The sequence below is a fragment of the Dermacentor silvarum genome, chromosome 1 (genome assembly GCF_013339745.2).
Source record: "Dermacentor silvarum isolate Dsil-2018 chromosome 1, BIME_Dsil_1.4, whole genome shotgun sequence".
NCBI classification, from domain to species: domain Eukaryota; kingdom Metazoa; phylum Arthropoda; class Arachnida; order Ixodida; family Ixodidae; genus Dermacentor; species Dermacentor silvarum.
The window spans coordinates 64073291-64081830 of record NC_051154.1 but is presented as its reverse complement, the minus strand read 5'-3'; positions in this window follow the sequence as shown (position 1 = coordinate 64081830).

Here is an 8540-nt window from a genome sequence, read left to right as displayed (position 1 = left end):
TGGCGTCGTACCGCCGGAAGGAGAAAGAGGGCGACCGGTTTGCGGCCGCCCTCACGGCCCGCTTGGTGCTCTCGCTCCTCCTAATCCTTTAATTTCCCGGCGGGCGGCGGCGCTAAGAAAACAAAGGACACGCGAAACGCGCACCCCAAGGACCATGCCGCCACTCCTGCGGATGGAGGGCGAGGAGGGGGCCACTGCGCTACGGGTCCAGCCGCTGGGAAATACGAAGTCGGCGCGGTTATTACTCATGCGCTGACTCACGGCAGTGCCTTTCGGGGGAATGCACCACCGCGAGGGTCGGGAATAACGCTCTGGGTGGAGGCGAAGGAAACGCAACATGGTTTCCTGGGAAAGAGCAGATCGCAGCAGATCGGACCTGCTTATTATACGAAAGCATGCTAGAGGTTAACTACGCTGGGGGTGTTCCCGCGGGCAGAGTATTGTGTCGCCCCTGTATGTGACAGGAAACGTAAGCCTGTCTTGCAGCGAGTGTGAGCTGGTTGCTTGACCTTTCCGCACCGTTCGGGTAGTGACCTTTTCGCGTAATTTCTCATGCGGCGCTGCACCCCGGTCCACTAATATGTTATGTGTAGCACTATCTATCTATCTATCTATCTATCTATCTATCTATCTATCTATCTATCTATCTATCTATCTATCTATCTATCTATCTATATATCTATCTATCTATCTATCTATCTATCTATCTATCTATCTATCTATCTATCTATCGTATTAATATATATATAATATCATAAGAAGCCAACAAACAATGACACCAAGGACCTCATAGGGTAAATTACTTGTACGTACGAATTGAATTAAAGAAATACTCCTAGGGTTAGTTCAAGTTGTAAAAACATAAATACCCCAGAAAGTGGATGGGAAAACGGCTCCACGGTAGCTCAATGGTGAGAGCATCGCACGCGTAATGCGAAGACGTGGGTTCGTTCTCCACCTGCGGACAGTTGTTTTTTCATCCGTTTTCATTTCCATTAATTTATCATTTCTTTAATTAAATTATAACTACAAGTAATCTCCCCTATGTTGTCCTTGGTGTCATTGTTTGTTGGCTTCTTATAATATATATATATATTAGCCGTACATCGACAGCTAAGGACTTTCTGCTACTGAACACGAACTAGTGATTGCATCATAGTTTCATGTGGACGATATGCGGCAATGAAGGTGAATCGGAGAGCATGTCTCATAAAGCTGATAACAGGCAACCGAGTTTCGTAATAACAGTCTTAATCTATTCTTGCGGTAGAGCATGAAATGATTGTGCAAGCGGCGCCCTGTAGCAACAGGCCTCTACCTACAAAAAATTACTGGGGCCAAATTCACAAAGCTTTTCGGTCGCAAGTTCTTTTTGTCTTTGGCCGCCCGCCTTCGCAAATCATATGTCCGCCAAAACGATTGACTAGAATCGGCTCTTACGAACAGTTATAGCGTAAGAACGTTTTTGCGAATTTGGGCCCTGATTAATACGGCCTCTGTATTGTGTGTGTGTGTGTTTTTTTTTTTTTTTTTTTGCTTAAAGAATGCAGGGGAAAAAGAAAGCACCCCGTTTACTTTGGAGTAGTACCGCTAAGGTGATTCTTCGAGACGCAAAAGCCACCAAATATCCAGTTCCTCTCTCTCAAACGCTGAGAGAGCCCTGTGAGAACAGTCGCTGAGAGAACAGTAAAGAACACGGATAAATTTAGATCGCGTGCACTCAGTTGAACCAAACAGAAGAAACTTAAAGACTTGGATGAATTTGAGTGACCAACCTACTTAATTCAGAATCCGAGCTTTGTGACACTAGCAGTAATCTCAGCTTGATGATAACTGTTCATTGCAGGAGTCCATCACCTATCATTTTGTTTCCTTGTAAGGTGCTCTGCATAATGTTAAATCTCCAAGCGTTTCCTTTTTTCTATTCTATCTTTCGTCAAACGCTTGCTTCAAGTAAATATTCGGGTATCGCAGTGTCCACTACAATTTCGCGTATTAAACTGCTTCCTACAAACGCGTACCAAACAGACCCGGAGTGAACACTGAGTCTTTATCTGTGGCCTCCTTTAGCAGGTCAAAAACGATGAGAGCACTACTTGGTGTCAAGATAAACTTAACATGCAACAAAAGTGACGTGCAATATACTCCGTTTCGCTAAATCAGCGCAGGCATTGCAAAAGCGAATTGGTGTCAGTCAATCAAGGGCCGAATGTACGCAGAGTTGTTGGCACGTAAAATGGCTCGTGAATGGCTGGAACCTGTGCGCTCGCCACTCACTGTAGCTGAAGTTGCCACAACTATATCCTACCGCAATCGAGGCGGCGTGCAGTCACGAATTGTTCTTATGCGCGAACAACCTTGTGAATTCGGCCTTTGCATGATTGACTGATGATTGGCTGCAGTCTCCACTACGCTGAGATTTTCTAGCAATGCGAAGTACGAGAGTCTCAATTCCGAATTCTCTTGAAATGAAATGCACTTGCCACACGTCGAAGCCAGATGGACAAGGAACTCGGGTCGACACGGTCACCTTTCCACGCCACTTTGTGCTCTGCCTGTCGACGCGAAGTGCGGTCTGTTGTTGCCGCCTTCCTGTGATCACGTAGCGAAAAGAAACATCGTCGCCTACACCTGGCACGTCATTTCCATTCTCTCTCCCTTGGGTGTTCGCGGGATTCCCTCAGCATTAACAGAAATTGCCTTCCGGCGCTGTCGAAACCCGTCATCTGTGTGCGAGTCCCTTAGTTCTTTCGTGCTTCGCGGACCGTTATAGACGCGGCGTCCTTGAAGACTGGGCTTCGCAGCGTGCCAACTTGACAACTTGCCACTGTCACTCGTCGTATGCACGTATATTATGAATAAGCGCGCGCGGATGTTCTAACCTCTACCCAACACTTCCTCCCTCTTTCGTGCACTCCAGTACACCCGCACTGCTGCAGTCCCGCACACCGTCGTCGAGTATATATATATATATATATATATATATATATATATATATATATATAGAGAGAGAGAGAGAGAGAGAGAGAGAGAGAAAGAAAAGTTGCTAAGTTGCGCTAAGAGTTGCATAATGCAGCTTGATAGAGTCCTGGGAACATTTTCGTGGCACTGCACGAATACATCTGATCAAAACTCAAATGTATCGCTATGGAGAAAACAAAAAGTAAGCAAGTGTTACACGTTTGAAAACGCGAAGGCGAAAGCCTGCCAGCTGTGGAAGAAGACGACGACGAACGTGCGAGCAGTGGCACGAGCGCGTCTCTGTGACCACGTGACGTGTGCAATCAGGCACGCACTAGGCACACCTTTAGTAATCCACAACTGTGGAGCAGCCGTGACTTCAGGGAAGCGTGCTCGTCTCGCACCACGGAGGCCCGGGCTCGATTCCCACCCAAACCGAAATTTACCAAACCTTATTTTCGAAGCCACTAAATTAATTTGTTTACAGGAACCTCCCCGAGAAATGTGACGTCAATGCGAGCATTTTTAGACGTGTTTCTACTTTATGCGGCGTCGGCCATTTTTCGCCACGGCGCAGTTTCGCCAAGCTCACCGCCAAGGGCACCGCCAACATAGATACATAAGGCTTTCGCCTTAATATACAGAGAACGCCTCCTAATAAAAAAAAAAGTAAGTTCAATGTATTGTACGAGTGCAGGGTGTTTGCTTGCTCGTGAAGGAGAGCAAAATAAAATAGTAGTCAAGGAAACATAGTAGATACTACAAAACTTTATACAGTACCAAATATGAAAAACTGTGTCGTTGACGTGCAGAACAAACGGAAGTAGTGCTTTTAAATGAACTTCATTAAGGCGTGCAGCACAAAGTGATCGTGCAACCTAATTGGCAATTACGCGTGTACCAAACCACGTGTGTGTACTTTTTTAATGCATACGTGAGACTGTGTTCTAGTGAGTGCAATTTATAGTTCGTATGAAAACGTGGAATGAACTAGATGTCGTTGTTACATACCGACGCGGCTCAGATACCTACTGTTAGTGAAGCGATAGCTTACACGAATTGTTTAAGCAAATCACGTGAACAACAAAACTAGGATATGGAACTCATCAAATTAGTTACTGGAATAGTGTTACAGTCACGAAACAAGTGGCCCGTAGGTGATACTTATGGCAGGTGTCCGATATAGCGAAGAATCATTTTTATTTGTTTATTAATATTATTTTGCAAGGTGAGAATCTTTTATGTTTGTTTGGGTTGTTGTTGCCCGAACTATATAGCAATAATTTGTATTGGGAGCGAATAGAGCGCGATATCTTTGAAGTTTAACATCGGCGGGGAGAAAAAAATCTACGTGGTGACCGGACCCCATGGATGCAGTTACAGCCGACATCATCTTGCATTCTGGCATGACGTATTAACTGGCGGAGTTGTCAAGCCAAGCCTGATATTCTGTAGAACTGAACAGTACGTTGTTAGTGGGGGTATTCCAGCTTAATTGGTGTGAAAATAAAGAGAGAGAGAGAGAGAGAGAGAGAGAAGTATTTTATACTAATTTGCAACATCAACTTTATTACCAGCATAATAGTCGACATGATTTACTTCAATATGTTTATATATTACGCGGAAGATTGATTATTTGAGCGCGCGCCAGCAACGTGTCATTCTGAATGGTGTATCGTCAACATCTGCTGACGTCTGGCGTGCCGCAGGGTTCTGTGCTCTGGCCCTTATTGTTTCTGGTATTGACAAATGACCTAACCGTTGATCTACGATCTTCCGTCAGGCTGTATGCCGACGACTGTGTTGTGTATCATCCTACATCACGTGCATTAATGACGTAACTACTCTGCAGGCAGATATTGATAAGATTTGTAGCTGGTGTGATACGTGGGCAACGCATTTATACACTGAGATGTGTTACCACATTCAGTTCACAAATAACAGGCAAATACTTGATAGATCATACTTCCTAAACAGCAAGATATATATATATATATATATATATATATATATATATATATATATATATATATATATATATATATAGTAACTGGATTTTTCAATGGGCCAAGCGTATTTAGGAAAATCAGAAGCACAACTTCGCGGTTACCTTAGGTTTATTATTTTCCCAACAGTTTCGGTCGGTGGACCGACCTTATCAAGGGTCGATAAAGGTCGGTCCACCGACCGAAACTGTTGGGAAAATAATAAACCTAAGATAACCGCGAAGTTGTGCTTCTGATTTTCCTATATATATATATATATATATATATATATATATATATAACCGAGGATATGATGCGCCAACCAGTTTCTAAGTGGTAATTGCAACTGTTTCGTCAGATGTTCTGAGATGCAGGAGAGACCTAGCTGGAAAACGTTGTCCTCAAGAAGAAAAGCATTAAGACAAAAAAATTTTACAACATTTACAATAACCGCACCGGTATTTATAAATACAAGTTTGTTCTCCCTCCGTTAGGGACCATTTGTTTTGCGACCATTTGTTTTGCGACCGCATCAAATTCGTTTTTTTTTATGTATGTTGTGGCATTCTTCCACCATCATAATTTAGCCCAGAAATCAACATACTGGCATCATGCGCATATAAAAATTCTGCCAACCCGTACAAAGCGGAAGAAAAAAAAAAGGAACTGAATGAAGCGACAACATTACTGCAGGATGCAGGACACGAGAAGCGGAGGGAATATGGAATTGTAAGAAGTTATCAGATGAGTTGAATTAGGTGACGCAACATCTAACATACTGAAGATTACGATCGGGCACCAAACGAATAAGGACAGGACAAAGCATGAATGAAATCTTAAACAAGCGATGCTTTTAGAAAGTGCAACTTTGAGGACAGAATTGAAGTTATTTGCAACGGTCTTCGTCGATTGTTGCAAATAAATGCACGATGTGTCTTATTTTCTTTTATAATTTTTTTCAGCAAGTTTCCAGTTACTTTCTTAACAAAACATCGCTTTGTGCATTGAAGCACAAAAGTAACTGGAACGCCAATGCATTTCTCCGCAAAGTTCGGGAATTCTATCTAGAAAGTGGTGTCATCCCGAGAATTAATTCCAAGTGTATCCGCCTTGCGAACTCCACGGCTACAATTTGTAAATTGCAATATGGGCCATCAGGTAATTAGTTAAAACTTAATTAGTGATTTTTGTTAATTAGTCGATTATGCATTTAAATTTTGTGTGCTGGTAATGTCCGCCTCTTCGAGTAGACCAGCTCATTAACTAGAATTGAGCTATCTGCCACAGGCAACCTTTAAAATTTTTTGAAAGTGTTCGCTGAAACGCCCCGTATATACAGCGCTTCAGATTAAAAAAAAAAAAAAAAAGCGTTCAAGAGGCGCCATGCATGTCAGTTTCTATTTCATTACGGCGAAGTGTGTATGCTCTCACGTACACTATGCCGTATCCGCAAGGAAATTTAGCGAGCTATTAAGATAAAGGCCCGTAGTCAAGCGCCTGCCAGTAGGACATTCTCATTTAGTAGCATTATATGCAAAGCCGGTCGAAAAATTACATGTGAAGCCAGAAAACCCCTTTCCCAATACATGGCGAGAATGCGCAGTTTAAGTCCATTATGTGCGCGGCTGACAGCTGCCATCCGGAGTACAGTGGCAAACGACCCAATGCCCGCGATGACAATAGGCGCGCCGGTGCAAAACATTCTACGAGCCCGTCCACCTTTCACCATTCCTCACACGCCATACGTAGAAAGGAGGCGTTAAATCTAGGCCAGAAATGCCTAAGCCTATATTAAAAGGGGGATAGAAAGCAGTGTGGGATGCCCTGATAAACACCCGACCAGTGAGGATGGAAAGTGAGTAAAGCGGACCCAAAACGAGAGGATGCGTTAAACCGAGGCAAAGCTATGTTCGACCCGCCGTGGTTGCTCAGTGACTATGGTGTTGGGCTGCTGAGCACGAGGTCGCGGGATCGAATCCCGGCCACGGCGACCGCATTTCGATGGGGGGCGAAATGCGAAAACACCCGTGTACTTAGATTTAGGTGCACGTTAAAGAACCCCAGGTGGTCCAAATTTCCGGAGTCCCCCACTACGGCGTGCCTCATAATCAGAACTGGTTTTGGCACGTAAAACCCCATAATTTAATTTTTTTTAAAGCTATGTTCGGCACTGTAAATATGTGCATCTCTCTGCTCGTACTTCTCGCGCATGTATAAATAACGCATCCTACATCAGCATAACCCCCATACACATCATTACCACGCATAACACAATCCATATCTTGGACATTTCCCATTCAGGGATGTTCCGCTTAAAGGTTGTTGTTTTTTTTTTTTAAGTTTTGCTGCTATATTTGATGGTGGTGGGGGTGGTGTAGCAGCAGGCGGGGTTAGCCTGCTATATTTGATTGCCGCCGGCGTGAGGTGAAACCAGCCGCATCTCTGTCCTGCGGATCAATTCGCGTACCGACAAGGCATTGGTCGCCCGGTATCCGCTAACACAGTGCCTGGCTCGTAAATAGAGCACCTGCCAGAGCCCGGCGACCGACGCATTGTCGTCCGCGCCCAATTTGACAACTAGCTTGAGGATATAAAACGCAATACTATAGGCAACGATACCTTAGCAAGACCTTAGCAAGACCTTAGCAAGACCTTAGCGCAAATGTGCACAGTCAGCGGCTTCACCGAGAATTTCACTGTTTTTTTTTAAATAATTCGAAGCGACAAACATGGGACCAAAACGCAATGCACCGAAAAACATTTTTCATCCTATGTCAAATATAGGTCTCTAGTTCGTTTAACAAATCAGCGGTTTAAGCAATTCCTCCGGCTGTGACAAATTTACTGCTACAACAGTTACCCGACTTGCATATAACGGCCATTGATTCACAGACACAGATTTCATAGAGGCATTGCGTAATGAAGGAGTACAGGAGGCATACGTAATTATCTTGGCAAATATCTACAACGATTCCACAGCTACCTTGGTTCTCGACAAGAAAAGTAGAAAGTTGCCTATCAAGAAAGGGGTCAGGCAAGGAGACACAATCTCTCCAATGCTATTCACTGCATGCTTAGAAGAAGAATTCAAGCTCTTAGACTGCGAAGGCTTCGGTGTGATGATCAACGGCGAATATCTCAGCAACCTTGTTGTCTTGTCTGTATATTGTTGATGTTGTAACAACTCTTTTGGAACTAATAAAATTTGAATCTTGAATCTTGAAAAACCTTCCGTTTGCAGATGACACTGTCCTATTCAGCAAATATGGGGACGAATTACAACAAATGATTGAGGACCTTAACCGAGAAAGTGTAAGAGTGGGATTGAAGATTAATATGCAGAAGACAAAGGTAATGTTCAATAGCCTGGCAAGAGAACAAGAATTCAGGATCGCCAGTCAGCCTCTAGAGTCTGTAAAGGAGTACATTTATCTAGGTCAATTACTCACAGGGGGCCCTGATCATGAGAAGGAAATTTACACAAGAATAAAATTGGGTTGGAGTGCATACGGCAGTCATCGTCAAATCCTGACTGGGAGCTTACCACTGTCTATGAAAAGAAAAGTGTTCAATCATTGCATTTTACTGGTGCTA